The sequence below is a fragment of the Girardinichthys multiradiatus genome, chromosome 8 (assembly GCF_021462225.1).
Source record: "Girardinichthys multiradiatus isolate DD_20200921_A chromosome 8, DD_fGirMul_XY1, whole genome shotgun sequence".
Taxonomy (NCBI): Eukaryota; Metazoa; Chordata; class Actinopteri; order Cyprinodontiformes; family Goodeidae; genus Girardinichthys; species Girardinichthys multiradiatus.
In genome coordinates, this window is record NC_061801.1 from 6,632,581 (window position 1) to 6,648,849 (window position 16,269).

A 16,269-nucleotide genomic window follows, 5' to 3' on the forward strand; every position below is an offset into this window, starting at 1 on the left:
GGAAACACACAGATACACATAAAAAAAATTGGCAATGATAATAAAAAATAAAATAAAATATAGATATTGGTATTTAAACAACAGATTTTTTTTCATATGTAATATAATGAATAACATCAACAGTTAGAAGATCTTTCCCACAGCAAGGTTTCTCTGTGAATCCACATGAGATGGGATATTTATTTCAATTAAAAGAACCTCAATGACTATCTGCCTGACAGTTTTGTAATCAGAATCTGTCCTTGCCTTGCCACTAGATGGCTCCTTTCCCCTTATGTTTACAAGCACATGGAGCTGAAAAGCCTTGCTCCCGGTTTTGGTGTTGCAAATAATCTTATTGGACTGTGCAACCCATTTTGTGTAAAATCACACTTTAACTAGAAAATCAGTAGTATAATTCAAGAAAAGCTTTAATATAGTCTACTTGAAGACTTTCTTTTGAAGCATCAAAGAGACAAATTATAATGAAAAAGGGAAAATAAATTGGTGTCTGTTGTGCAAGAATATACTTAAAATGTGAATGAACACGAATGACTGCAGACATTATTTCCCATGGTGAAATCAGTTTAGTCTTTCAGTTCCACAGTTTTTGCTCAGATAGGTTCGCCTTTTGTGTTTGTTAATCTTCTCTCAAATTCAAAGAGATGATCTGGTTCAACAACATCTACAAGATGCTCCTAAAGCAGCAAGCTGTGGAAGGTACTTTGTTTGCTCTTCTATCAACATCTACAAAGTTTTATGAAGTAAACACCAATAAAAATGATCCCTCTTACAATGTGGGCAAGAAAACTTGTAAATGCTACAGCTGAAACCAGTCCATCAATCTCATCAGCAGAAATATTGGTGTAAAAGAGGGGCAGGTATATTTGAAACATTGTCTTATTGCAATGGTTGCCGTCAAAGAAATAATCACACAGACATTGTTGCTTTGTGTTTCAATGGCCTCACGTGCTGCTAAGAAAATTGTTAAAGAACTTTGGAAAACTCCCACAATTTTACCAACTCCCAAATCTTCTCTAGACCTAAACAATTAAACAAGTTCAGAGCGGTCACAACTGCTACTAAATTAGACCCTTTGCAATTTGCATGTGTGGGAAAGGTGTTGAGAATGATAACTGTTTATGTTAGATATGTTGTACTGCTGTTCTTTCCCTCCTTAATGGTGTATGGTCATGGTCTCGTGTTGTCTTCATTTGTTGCTTGGTGTGATGACACTTCTCTTCATCTAATTGTGTCAAAACATCATTACTAATTTCATACAGAGTTAAATCAAATCCAAAAACAGGCATCATATTGTGAGGAAGTAGAAATAGTCGACCAGTTCAAATATTTGGGAAAAATTTAGATGAAAATGAAAAATTTCATTAACACTCCAAAACAGAGTTAACAGAGGATTTAATTGTTCCACCCATTTATTGTATTCTGATTAATAAACTCGAGATCGGGTTGCTGCGGTTACAGGTCCAGGATGGAAACTTAAACATCAGTCTCCTTAACAACACTCTCCAACTCATTTTGCTAGATTCCAAGGCATTCCAAGACCAGAACTGATATTTAATACCTCCAGTCAGTTGCGGGTGGGTGTTGATAAGGGGAACACTTAAGCAGATGCCTGAACCACCTGAAGCACCTCCTTTTAATCACTACAGTCAGACGTCTGTGGTTTGTGCTTTAAAGTCCATGTCCTCGTTATTGCCGTAGCTGAGACAAAAACCTACTCATAAAGTTCAAAGATTTGGAGCTTCACCAGTCCAGATAGCAGCGTCTCTCCTCTCTGCTCCTTCTCCCACATCCCCCTCACATAAGAATCCCTTCACATAATAATTATCCCAGTGGGATCATTTGTGTACATGAAAAAAAAAACATATATAAGGCAATATTGAATACACAGTAATACAAACATAATTAGCATTTTGTTTATTTATGTTCTTATTTTAAATTTATTTATTTTATCATTTCATGCAGATAACTTTAATGTGACAATGTCACACAGTAACATTAATAGCAGCACAGCGCACTACACTGACGGGTGGAAGCGGGGGATCAAGCCATAGGTCCAGCCGTCAGTGAGTAAGTGGAAACACAACAGGTCCTGTGCCGAGTAGAGAGACTGAGTGGAGCGGAGCTACACTGCCTACAAATAGCCAGTGGAAAAGGGGCTTTAGCTCATTCTTCTCCCCACCCCTTCAGTATGTACATTGATTTGTTCAGCATGTCACCATTTTTCTTTTCTTGTTTTATTTTTGTTTTTTTTCTTCTCTTCTCTTCTCTTCTCTTTTTTTTTTTTTTTTTTGCTTCAGAGCTTAATGAGACCACTAATCTGCATATATCATATATAGAAGCCATAATTCTTTGTTTGAAGAGTCCTCTGTGGAATAATCCAATGTGACTGTGTCAGTTTGGCTTCCTTACACAGTTTTTCCTCTCTCATATGAGGCAGTGACACCTCAGGGCCAAAGATGCTGATTTTACTTGTTTTTTCTTCTGTGAGCTGCTGCTTCTGCTGCTCTGTAAGACAAATGCGAAGAAAGGCACATTGTGATGATGTTAAAATAAATTCTATCTAAAAAAGGCTTTTTAAAGATGACTTTTTAAACTGATGTTTTGCATCTACTGTTAAATATTCTACCATATATTCTGAAAGTGCTGCAGCATTGTAACAAATCTAAGAGTGTCGCTAGACACATTGTTATCTACTGTATAAGAAATACAAGTGTTTGTATGACATTTATGACATCTCAGTGTGAACCAATACACAAAGAAATGGAGCAATGCTCCTGACGTAAATTATAAAACTACTTGACCGTCCGTTCTGTTTTTTTCTGATGTGTCCTTTCTCTCTTTTCAATGAGTCAGATTGTTCAGAACCTCCAGGCTAAAAATCAGAAACCATGACAGCTGACCTTGGACTTTGGCTATAAGGACTGGCCTCAAGCACAAAGGACACTTAACCTCTCTCTTAGTGAAGGAGGAGAGCTGTGGGCTGGAGCTATAAATGGCTCTGTCAGTTGGTGTCCATTCTGAATTCCCACACACCCTACTAAGTGTATCTTTCAAGAATGATTCAAAAGAAAATGAATAAATACAGCGAAATGATAAATAAGAATTGTTATAATAACAAGGCGGTTCTGTGTTTCTTTAGCAAAAATTTGAAATGGAAATCCTGAACATGACCGTTAAATGTCCATGTCCCCAGAATCCCCCGAGACATTGTAGAAACTCTCTCAGAGGTAGATACAAGATTTCCAGAATGTGGACCTCCACTAGACTCTCCAAGTTTACCCTTTCTACTTGTTTGAATTTACTAGATAAACAGACTGGTGGCTTCACCTGCAGTAAAGCAGGCATTGCTCCTTGTCTGTCATGGTGAAAAGAAGGGCTGAGTCAGATAGGCCCACACACACACAAACAAACACACTCACACACAAATAAATAATAATAATAATACAGGTTACTGTTACATCAATGCCTGCATTGATGCTGGACCCAGTCTTGATTAAAGAGAGTTGATCGCACAATTATAACCCTGATTCCAAAGAAGTTGGAACGTTGTGTAAACTCAAATAAAAACATAACACATTAATTTACAAATCCTGTTGAACCTATATGTAATTGAGTGTTGATAAAAGGAAAGGTGATGTAACAACAGTGGTAAACATGCCCCTGTCTCATCGTTTTTGGAACGTGTTGTATGCATCAAATTCAAAATGAGTGAATATTTGCAACAAAACAAAAAAGTTTTTCTGTTTGAACATTAAATAAAGTGAGTAGAACAAGTATTTGATACACTGCTGATTTTGCTGATTTTCCCACTTGCAAACCATGTAGAAGTCTTTAATTAGTATCATATCAACAGTGAGCGACGGAATCTAAAACAAAAGTCCAAAAAATCACATTATGGTATTTTTAAGTAATTAATTCGCATTTTATTGCATGACAAATATTTGATACATCAGAAAAACAAAAGTTAATATTTGGTACATAAACCTTTGTTTGCCATTACAGATATCAGATGTTTTCTGACCAGGTTTGCACCCACTACAGCAGGGATTTTGGACCACTCCTCCATACAGATCTTCTCCAGATCCTTCAGGTCCAAAAAGGCTCATTTTTGTCTCATCAGAACACATGACATTTCTCCCATTCCTCCTCTGGATCATCCAGATGGTCCTTGGCAAACTTCAGACAGGCCTGGACATGCGCTGGCTACAGCAGGGGCACCTTGAGTGCGATGCAGGATTTTAATCCATGGCAGCGTAGTGTTACTAATGGTCTTATTTGAGACTGTGGTCCCAGCTCTCTTCAGGTCATTGATTAGGTCCTGCTGTGTAGTTCTGGGCTGATCCCTCACCTTCCTCATTATCACTGATGCTCCACAAGGTGAGATCTTGCATGGAGGCCTAGACCGAGAGAGATTGACCGTCATATTGAACTTCTTCCATTTTCTTTTAATTGCACCAACAGTTGTTGCCTTCTCACCAAGCTGCTTGACTGTTTTACTGTAGCCCATCCCAGCGTTGTACAGGTCTACTATTTTATCCCTGATGTCCTCACACAGCTCTCTGGTCTTGTCCATTGTGGAGAGGTTGGAGCTTGTTTGATTGAGTGTGTGGATGTTGTATCCTGCCATTGTCTGTGTTTTGAGTTTGTGTTTTTATGGTACCCAGTCTGGTCCTAGTTTCCTTCTGTTTACCGCAGCCTAGTTCCCACCTGTGTCTTGTGGTCCTGATTACCTGGTCCTGTTGTCTCATTGGTTCATCTTGTTTTCCTGCCTGTATTTAAGTTCCTCAGAAACCTTAGTTCCCTGCTGGTTCATTGTCTATGTCTATGTCTATGTTATCCTATATTGCCTTAGTCTTGTCATTCCTGATTCCTGTATCCTTGTCTGGTTCTGGTTCCCTGTCTGGTCCAAGCGTAAGATCAATAAAATGTTAAACTTACCTTCAGTCGTCTGGCTCCTGGGCTCCTGCTCTGCACTCTGTTACTAGACCTTCTCAGCCCTTTGGTCCTACCAAACCTGCATTATGACACAGGACAGGTGTCTTTTGTACAGATAACGAGTTCAAACAGGTGCAGTTAATACAGGGAATGAGTGGAGAACAGGAGGGCTTCTTAAAGAATAACTAACAAGCCCGTAAGAGCCGGGATTCTTACTGGTTGTTAGGTGATCAAATACTGATGTCATGCAATAAAATGCTAATTAATTACTTAAAAATCATACAATGTGGTTTTCTGAATTTTTGTTTTAGATTCCATCACTCCCAGTTGAAGAGTACATATGATAAAAATTAAAAACATCTACCGGTACATGTTTTGCAAGTGGGATAACCTGCGAAATCGGCAGTGTATCAAATATTTGTTCTCCCCACTGTATCTTGTATTTGTAGTGTATTCAATTGCATGTAGGTTAAACAGGATTTTCAAATCAATTATTTCTGTTTCCATTTACATTTTACACAACGTCAGGATGCTTCCTAGACACATCTCTTTTGATGATTTCCAGGAATGCCTGCTTGGGGTGCACTCAGAACTCACTGGATGGACTATACATATATAGACATGGGTTGGGGAGTGACAATGGACGAACGGACGGATAGATAGATGGCATTTTACTTGCGATAGATATCATCTTTCACCGTGTTCATTTTGTAAAAACATAGTATAGATTTTCCTGCATGGAAAAGATACAGTCTTGTCCAAGCTGGCCCAAAAACATCACATTTCCATTTGGTGTTTTCTCACAGAAAGAAGTCTGTGGTTATATAAGGGTGAGATCAAACTGGTCTATGGTCCACAAGAATGACCTTTCCACATGAAACACGTCCTGCAAAACGGGACTTTAGATGTGTCTGACTGAAGTAACTACCTGCTACAAAAGCAATGTGGTATAAAAATAAAAACATTTTTCTGTTCATTTGAATGCTAATTTATGAATGTTTATGCTGTTTATTTTTTTATTTCATAGTTTCTCTGTCGAGATACTCTTAACAGGTGTTTCACATGTGGCGTAGTGTGGCGAATTAGTCCAAAAATAAAATATCTTACTCTGAATTCATTTACACTTTCACGACAGATATGTCATCTTTTAACAAATATGTGACTAGGTATTTGTCTAAACCCAACATCAACACTGAACAAAAATGCAAAAATGGTCAGAAATACCAACATCAGAGATGCACTTAGAGGCAGCTTTGAGACCTCTATAAAAGACCAAATCAAGAGTGTGACCTCCATATTGGGAGCAATTAGCAGTACAAAAGTGGATAAGTCAATAGATTGAGTTGAAAAAGTGGCAAAGTCAACATGTATGTTAAAATCACCAGAAATATCAACACAATCAAAATCAGTTGTGACATTAGATAAAAGTTCAGCAAATTCAGTCAGGAAACCGGTTTTAAGTCTTGGAGGACGATAAACAATAATAAGGACTTGATGTTTTCAGAACAACAGCTACAGACTCAAACATGGAGTAGGACAGTTTTTGTGAAAGACTATGTGAAAAGATGTACAAATTAAAAGTTTGGTGGAGATGCTGGAGTTAATACAACATTGCCTGTATCATTAAGCCATGTCTCAGGAAGGAAGATACAGTCAAGCTTATGAAATGTTATCATGATATCATTTACAATGAAAGTTTTATTTCTAAGGGATCTAATATTAAGTGCAAAATTGAGAGGGCTTGATAAGTACTCCATACGTCAGCTGAAGATGACTGTGACCTATAAAACTTAGAATTATGGGGGAAATAGAGTTCTAGGTCCATAAAACACATGGGCAAGACCCTCTTGGTTAGACATCTTATTAAAAATAATAAGTCTGTGAGTGTATTGGGCCATGATATTGTATACATTCAATTCAATTCAGTTTTATTTATATAGCGCCAATTCACCACACATGTTGTCTCAAGGCACTTCACAACAGTCAGGTACATACATTCCTATTAATCCTAACAATTGAACAGTGCAGTCGGAGTTAGCTTTTTATTCAAATTGGATAAAAAGTTTTTCTATCTAAGGAAACCCAGCAGATTGCATCCAGTCAGTGACTTGCAGCATTCACTCCTCCTGGATGAGCATGTAGAGACAGTGGACAGTCACTGGCGTTGACTTTGCAGCAATCCCTCATACTGAGCATGCATGTAGCAACAGTGGAGAGGAAAAACTCCCTTTTAACAGGAAGAAACCTCCAGCAGAACCAGGCTCAGTATGTGCCACCATGTGCCATGACCGACTAGGGGTTTGAGAGAACAGAGCAGAGACCCAAAAAGAACACAGAAGCACTGATCCAGAAGTACTTTCTATGGGAAGGAAAAGTAAATGTTAATGGATGTAGCTCTTTTAGTCGTTTCACCTAGAAAGAAAGAACAGATAAACTCTGAGCCAGTTTTCAAGGTTAGAGTCTGAAAGAGAGCACATATAATTAGTTACAGTAAAAGCTCAGTCAATTTCCATGTCTAGGAGAGAGAAAGGGTTAAACACTAAAAGACAGGGCTATGTGGATCATCGGTAGAGGGTGAGCATTAAGTTGTTGCCAGCAGAAGCTTGGACAATTCCCCTCTCCAGAAAGGTGTCACAGGCAGACACAGAGCCAGGTCAGGTGTAGCTTCTAGAAAGAGAAAAGAGAGAACAAAGTTAAAAGCTGAAATAACAGCAAATAATGCAAAATTGGAGAGTAGTGTGAGAATGTAGCGAAGAGGGTGAACGTGGTCGTTATGTCCTCCACCAGCCTAAGCCTATAGCAGCATAACTACACAGATAGTTTCAGTTCAGATTATTTAGTTAAACGGCGCTTATTTACAACAATGTCGTCTCCAGGCACCTCACAAAGGGTCCCACTGATGGTCATTGTTATACTAAAAACCACAAGGATTGGGATACCTCCCTCTGTCAGACTGATTATAACCATTGGAAAAGAGAAGAGGTCATACAGGTAGCAGAAATGGAGGGTGTGTTTGCACCTCAATCATAACTGAGCCGGTTTAGGCTAAATCTGACTCCCCCTTACTCCAACCAACAGGGAGGGAGGAAGGCTCCCTCCTGATAAACTAAGCCACTGTAACTATAAGCTTTATCAAAAAACATCAGGACAGGTTAAATGCAACAAATAAAATAAGATTTCTACATAGCAGCTATGTTCCCTTCCTATTTAAATATAGGCCAGCCAACTGTTTTTCCACAAGTGACACAATAAATGATGGCACCGGGAATAGATAAATGTTTGATGAAAGAGTCGTCCACTATGAGAATGTCATGGTTGCTGCTTACTGCTAAGCTGCTATATGTTGTAAGTTTCAGATTTAGGTGACCCAAGGAGGAGCTTGACCAGTTAGCTGGATTGGCAGGGATATTGGTATTGCTCTGTGTGCCTAGGTGAGTGACAGGCAGCTAGCAGACAGTGCACACAGCTGTGGCTCCGAGGGTGGAAGGAGAGGTCCCGCCGCTGTCATTCAGAGATAAAGATTGCAGTCTATCCTACAGTGAGGGAAGGCATCAGGCCATTTGCATTTCGGGTATTTCTCAAAGGGGACTGTTTCAGCTGGACGGAGGAACATGAGGTAGGGGGAATGGATGCACGCCTTCTAACACAATCCGCTCAGCACATTAGTAATGGTGGTTCATCCAGGTCCAGATGGAGCTCTGCCAGAGGGGAGAAGTTAGCAAAGTGATCATCTCCCCTTCAAACATCGCAAAGTTGAGAATATAACATTGTTTGTTGATAGAGAAAATTATCGATAAAGGGTTTGATGGGGCTAAGTTCCAATTTTACTTCAACTACGCCAGGTAATGGAGCGTTTTTGTCAGGCCCCACACATATTGGAGACAGTCTCCATGCAGGAACAGCTGTATCCATGCTGTGCTGCCTGAGTGTGTGCTGTGTGCGCTCCTCTGAAGACATCATTATACACCTGCTTAAACAAATCCACTATCATCTGGACAGAGCTTGAAGCACTGTGAAAATCATGTTCTTTGATTTTACAGGTACCTTCAACACAATTCAGCCTGATACACCTGGCAGAAACTCCAGAAGACTCAGGTGGAGGCCTCAACAATTCCCTGGATCAAAGACTACCAGAAAAAACAGACCACAGTTTGTAAAACTAAAGGGTTGTGACCAGGTGGTCAGCAGTAGAGGAGCACCACAGGGGACTGTACTCTCACTATTACTTTTCACTCTGTACACCTCAGATTTCCAGTACAAGACAGACTCCTGTCATCTGCGGTAATACTCAGATGCAGATTGCTGGTTGATTACTTACTGGCATGCTGTGTGAAGAGACATTTCATCCTGAACATCAACTAAACAAAGAGGATGATTGTAAACTTCAGAAGAAATATGTACTGTATATGTCAAACACTATTTCCATCACGGGAGATGATATGGAGCTCTTGTGGGAGTATGAATACTGCAACATTCACAAAGAAGACTGAACTGAAGATGCAACTATAAAGCTATGAACATGAAGAAAGTGAGCAGAACGTACTTATTGACTGAGCTTAGATCCTTCAGTTTTTACAGCAAGGTGCTTCAGTCAAAGGCTTCTTTAAATATGCCGTAATACAAACTACCACAGGAGATCCTTCTTGTCCACAGAATCTGAAGAAAGGTAGTTTATGCTAAACATTATTTTTTCCTTTGGGATTGATAAAAGGTGGTTAATTCAGAATGATTTAAATTGTTAGTTTTTTGCCGCACATATTATTTTGTAAGTAGGCCAAAGACCTTAGTTTTTGACTCTTCTGACCAAAGCACCTTCTTCCAGATGTTTGGACCTTTTATTGCTTTCTTCTAAAAATTGCTTTTTTATTGCCACCCTTCAACAAAGCTAGATGTGCGGAGTGTACATCTAGTAACTGTACTGTTAACAGATTTAACCTCAGCTGTGAATCTGTGCAGCTTCTGCCATCGGCCTCTTGGCTGCTTCTTCTTAATGGTCTCCTTGTTGGATCTGTTATTTTAGGTAGACGGCCATGTTTTATTAGGTTTGCAGCTGTGCGATGCTGTTTTCATTTTTGGATAATGGTTTGAACAGGGCTCTGTGAGACGTTTATACTTCACATATTATTGTTTAACCTCACCCCGCTTTAAAGGTTTCTAAAACTGGATCTATCTGCTGTGTTCCTTGATCTCCATGACGCTGGTTGTTCAGAAATGTTCTCTAACAAACCTCTGAAAGCAGTTGCACTAGATTTTATTAAGGGTGGAACAAATGTGTGTCAACCTTTTCAGATTCCTATTTATGTATTGTTTTCCTACTATTGCCAAATTACTCAACGTTCAAGCACTATGAAAGATTTTGCAAAATACTGAATAAGGATTTAAGCACGTTATATTACTCAAATTATACTAAAAGATTTAGGATTTTTATAATGCTTGCTTGGTCAGAGAAACCTAAAATGTATTTAAAGACGATGTTGACACTGCATTATTTTTTTGCATAAACTATACGCTTTTACAAATAGATTTGGAAAAACTTTGCTTTAAACATCAACATTTATTATCTTTGCTAAACTTTTCTCCCCTCTTTATCAGCCCTCTGATGAGATTGTTTTTGCTTTTGTTGTACTCCCTGAAGAACAGAGATTTAACCCCCCACTGTGTAAACACTTCTCCATAACCGACTTCTCAATTTTATTTTATTTGAGTTTTCTGTGAAAGCAGGTGTTCTGACAGATAAACAGACAAATTAAGAAGACTCTCAGTTAATCTCAGGTGAATTCTGCCTCTTTGTTTTATTCCACATCATTTCTCCTTCACTTGTTCAAACACGAGCACTCATACCTGGAACATGATGGTAGATTCAGCAGCTGCGCGGGGAGCAGGTGAGGAATAATATTGAATTCCTGTTTTCTTGCTGTGGATTCTAATAGCTCTGATGAGATGCGACACTCAGATAGGGAGTTGCAGAGGGTCTAAGGACCTAAAACCCCTCATTCATGTGTTGTTCCATGCAGCTGTTTTTCCACCACTCTGCTCAGATAACGTGCAGTCTAGCCTGATAGGCTAATAACAGGCTTAATGATCATATGATGGATTTTAGCTCATCTTGATTGGACCATATAGAGAACAAACACACTTTAAAGAGGAACTAAACCCCAAATCAACTTTTTTTGCAGATAACGAAAATGTGTATAAATTGGGTCTTATGGGTGCTATCTTTATGTTCCTGTGCTTTGTTTTTAAATTTCATGAAAATTTGTTTAATTCTGCAGTATTTGTCATAGTCCTGGCCTTTTTGGGTTGAACTGTGGTTACTGCAGTTGAATTTTTCCCATTGGTTCAAATGGTACATCTCGGTGCATGCTTGCGTCACAGCCCCCGTTTCGGGTATAAAACTGTCTCACTCATACAAACACCCCCCGTAGCGTTCTTCCACTGCTGCAGCAGCACCGGCTTCGGGCATTGCCGAGTCAGCACCTTCAACCAGCGGCTAAAACTGATAAGGTTCAGGCCCGCTGGGCCCCCTAAATCCTTTCTAAACCTCCGGTGAAGAGGGGGGTGGAAAATCTTCCACCTCAAATGATCTATCCGTGGCGAAACTACCAGCGTCACTCTGTACTCTCCATGTTTCAATGTACCAAAATAAGCTAGCTGTCACTTTCCCTCATCCTCCTGACCACATCACTGCTTAACCCCCTCCACTCATCCCCACACTTGGCACTGCCCACTTTGGTGGGATTCTTCAAAGTTTGTCTGTGGCAAAGTTTATGGGTGCTATAGGTCAATTATAGAGGATATTGCAGGTCCTGCTAACAGGTGAAGCACTATGGTCTAACTGGAACATCAAAATACCAATAAGCTGGTATATGCCACAGCAACAGTGATACTTCATTATAAAACCAAACACAACACCGGTCATAAGAAGCTAAGATTGAGGCAAAACAGAAAAAATAAGCCAACTGTCAGAGCAACAGAAAGGTTAAATGAAGATATGGCCAAGAAAATACCACAACATACGAAAAGACTCTATTGACCGCCAAACAACGCCTCAGAGTTCTGGGTACCCTACTCCAGATGTACACAAGAGATGCAAAAGCCAGGAGAACAAACAAGATGTTCTCCACCTCACCATTAAAGGTGTCCTCTTATAATCAAGGTAATAACATGAGCCTAGATCCACCCACAGCTGAGTGAACCATATTGGAAAATAGGGGAATGGGGCGTTGGAGGGGGGTAAAATGATATTAAGGTATTCCAGGGTACCTTAAAGCGCTAATGGAATTGCTTTGACTACTGTTATTAAAAACTGCAAAGGCAAATTTAAACTTGGAACATTTGTTTCAGTCTTCCTGAATTCTTCTTCTGCTGCAAATCCTGCTGTGTAGCAGTTTAATTTTCTCTAGAGGAACATCTTGTGTTTAGGAGAGGTAATGCGGTGAGTGTAATTTTCAGAAGTAACAGTCAGTCCACCATGATGACACATCTCCATCCAATACGTGGATATGTTTGGTTGTTTATTTTATCTGTTTCATTTTTAATTGACATTTAACATTAAGACAATTAACCGTTTTTATTAATATAACTTCTATAAATTAAAAAACCCAAATATAGCAAAATATAGCAAAGCAGTTTAGCTAAGCTAAACACAAACAAAACGCCAATATGAGACAGCAATCAACACAATAATGAAGCAGAGGCAGAAAGAATAACAAGAAGAAACATGAGTCACACTGACTGGATATTAGAGAAAGCCTGTGATCCACTGGGATAAAAAATGTCAACACCCTCTCCCTTGTGAGCTCCATCCACACGTTGGAGCAGGTCTTGAATTTACTGAGGAATTGGAGTATGCTACCTGAGCTAAAACCTCCGCAGGACAAAGACTTTTAGTGCATCAGAAATCCACAGCAGTGATGGTGGATAACAATGGAAAAAAATGAAGGGATGACCATAAACACAGAGCACAGATGAACTAGTCAAGAAGAAGGCAAAGTTACCTTGAAAACTAATTTCTCATTAACCAGTTTAATTCACTAATACTGTATGTAGAGGCTGGAGGGCCAGGTGTTTTTTTATGGTTACCTGGGTTCCTTCAGCTTTTTCTAATCATGAAAAGGTGGCATTGTTTTAGGTAACCTACCTACACACCATGTGAGTGATTTGCTTTTTAAAATAGTGATTTTATTAATTTATTTATATATTTATGATCTGTGTAATGTTATGGAGGAGTGCAACGTGTCTGTGTAGTGCAAGCCCTATGTCCAAGACAAATTTCTCCCAAAGGAAATAAATAAACAGAATTTGACATTGACTTTGACTAGATATGATTACAGTTCTTTAAATCACATTGATTACAGGAACATAACACCACATTCCTGTGCTTCAAGCACATCTTCAAATCAGATCCATCTGTCCATGATCTATAAGCAGCAAATCCATGCAGGTTTGAGGGGCTGATGCTTAACTACACCCTTGATAAATTCACAGGGCCACATTGGGAAGCTCAGAACAAACAGCCATGCACACACACACACACACACACTTAAGGCCAATTTAGAGAAACTAAGTAACTTCTTTTTTGGACACTGTAAATATGCTAAGGTACCAGGAAAGAACCCAGGTCTAGATATAACTAAAATCAAAGACTCACAAAATGAAATACTGGTAAGCCCAGTTACAGTTAAAGAGCGGTTTGACTATATCAAGATTAAAATCAGGGAAGAATTTACAGTATTAAAAAATAGGTATGGCCTAACCCTGTACTTTTAAATCCTGGTGAATGAAGGGTCTTGCAACCTACCACACATTTACAGAAAATAATATTTTTCAAAGATTCCAGTCTATACTGAACAGATATGACCTAAGAAACAATACATTTTTAGATATATCCAGGTACGTCACAGCTTTACTGCAAGATGCAAAATTACAGAGCTTTCAGTAGTTGAGACTGAGTTTTACAAAATTTTAAAGTCAGTATATGGGTCCTCTTTAGGATATCTACCGCTTTGTTTACAACTGATAAAGACAATACACTGTATACAAAACAAAAGTGGGAAAAAGAGGCAGCAGTTGTTATTTTAGAGGAAAGCTGGGTGGATATTTTGGAGATTTCTGAGATCTTTCACTAGCTCCTCGTTCTGGAGAGAACACTACTACACAAATGTCATTAGGTAGTTTAAGACAACAGCCCAGGTTACATATAAGAATATGACATTGATATGTTGGAGACAATATGGCCCAGAAGAGACAAATCATTACCACACTGTCATACCACTGATCTGTGTACAGGTTATTTGGATGTTTGTCTCTCTGACTCCCTACCAGATGTGACCAGCAGGTGCAACCTCGGATTACTCCTGGATCAAAAAGAAGAGTACAATCATCATCACAAAACCCGAACTCCTGTTGATCCCAATTCAGTGGAGTGACTCACCTTCCCCTGGATCATCCAGCACCTCTAGAACAGTAAGCTCATCTCCTTCTGAACATGTTTTTCTCTCTCCAGTCAAACCATCCTACTAAACCATCCCTCATCCTAGTGGAGACCTGGAGACCAGCCTTGAATCCTGCTCTTCTGTTTGGCAAAATAAACTTTTTTAAATCTGCCTGCTTTTTCATTAATTGCTGCCAGCTCAAGAGTCAGTCTGAATATCATGACACCCATAGTCTGGACGTGTCCTCAACTGAGTACATACTGGAGAGACATTCATAAAATTATTACGCTGGTTTTTGAAATGGAAATAACATTTTACCTTTGTGACTCTTTACCTCGGTGATGTTGCTATTCTGGAATGGAAAAGTGATGGAAAGCTATTGCAAACGAGAGAGGTGGGGGATTAAAATATAGATTTGTTTTTCTTTTGCTTTATTATTTTTTGTTTGTTTGTTTGTTTTTTGTTTTTAGGAATAAAAACTTTATTATGAATTTATTATGAATTTAAAGCTACAGCTGCTGGCAGCACTTATGTCACTGTCTCCAGACTTTCACACTTGCTTCTGTCTGGATTTTAACTCTAACTGAAAGTGCCTTAACATTATGTATAGCTACGGTACATTATTTGGGTGCTGTTGTGCTCATTTTTTTTTACCAACTTTGCAGACCTCGGGACGTCTCTACCACCAGAGTCATTACTGTCATCATAGGATGCAGAAGAAAAGCAGGCAAACAGCAAGGTAGATGTATAGTGCTTGTTGTAGAAACTGGAGGAGGAATATTGGCAAATGGCTGCAGACACTCAGCAGGCTGGATTGCGAACCCTGTTTTTTTTTTTTTTTTTCTTTGTAATTGTAATTTTTTTTTGTAACACTTTCTGTTAGGTGTAAGAAATCAAGTATTTTCAAGTGAAAGGGGTTGAGATGAGATCACGAGTGATTGGTGTGAAAGTCCAAGTCAAGTACAAAGACTTTTGTGATTTCATCAAGTCGAGTCGGAAGTCATATAATTTGTGAATTGAGTCTGATTTGATTCCAAGTCACATGATTTGGAGAAAGATATGGGAGGAATCGTCACATAACCCCAAACCTCTCTCCCACAGCAAGACCCAGAGCATCAGTGTAGCAGAAATTCAAGACAGTCATAAGAATGAAGCGCTGGAATACACCGAGCCCTAAATTGATCTGCACCTACTGGTTAGAGAAACTGGTTGCATGTTTGAAGCAGCTGATAGGATCCAACCAAAGGGGTGGCAAACTATACTGATCACTAAGGACCTCCAGAAAGTGGATTTCCCATCCAACTATTGACCTTTTTTGGGAGATTAACGTTCTCAGTTTACAAGCTCAAAAACCCGATCTATTAACCGCTTCTCTAAAGCAACCATTGCCCTCCGTAAGCTTCCTACCTTCTACTCAACTCCTGCTAAAACATGTCTTTCTACTTCATGGACTCCCTCTTGAAATCCTTTCCCACCATGGGCCCCAGTTCTTTCTAGAAGGACTTGTGCACAGCTGTTGGCGCTAAGATAAACCTTAGTTCGGAGTCCCACCCCCTTAACAGTGGGGAGAAGGAACAAAGGAACCAGGAGCTAAGAGCATCGATGTGTGTGCTCATCCAATCCATCAAACTGAAGTCCACACTTACCTTGGGTTGAGTACACGAGTACAACCCAAGATTGATTTAAACGTTTCTACAACTATCTCCGTGACCTGTATCCGGTGTTCCTTGGTCTTCATGATGCTGATTGTTCTCTAAAAAAACGCTGATGCCTTCTCAGAACAGCTAAATTTAAGTAAGGGGTGCTGAATGCACATGAACACCACATTTTTCAGATTTTTGGAAAAGTATCTTTTTCTTCAACCTACTGCTTTGTTAGTCTATCAAATCCCAATAAA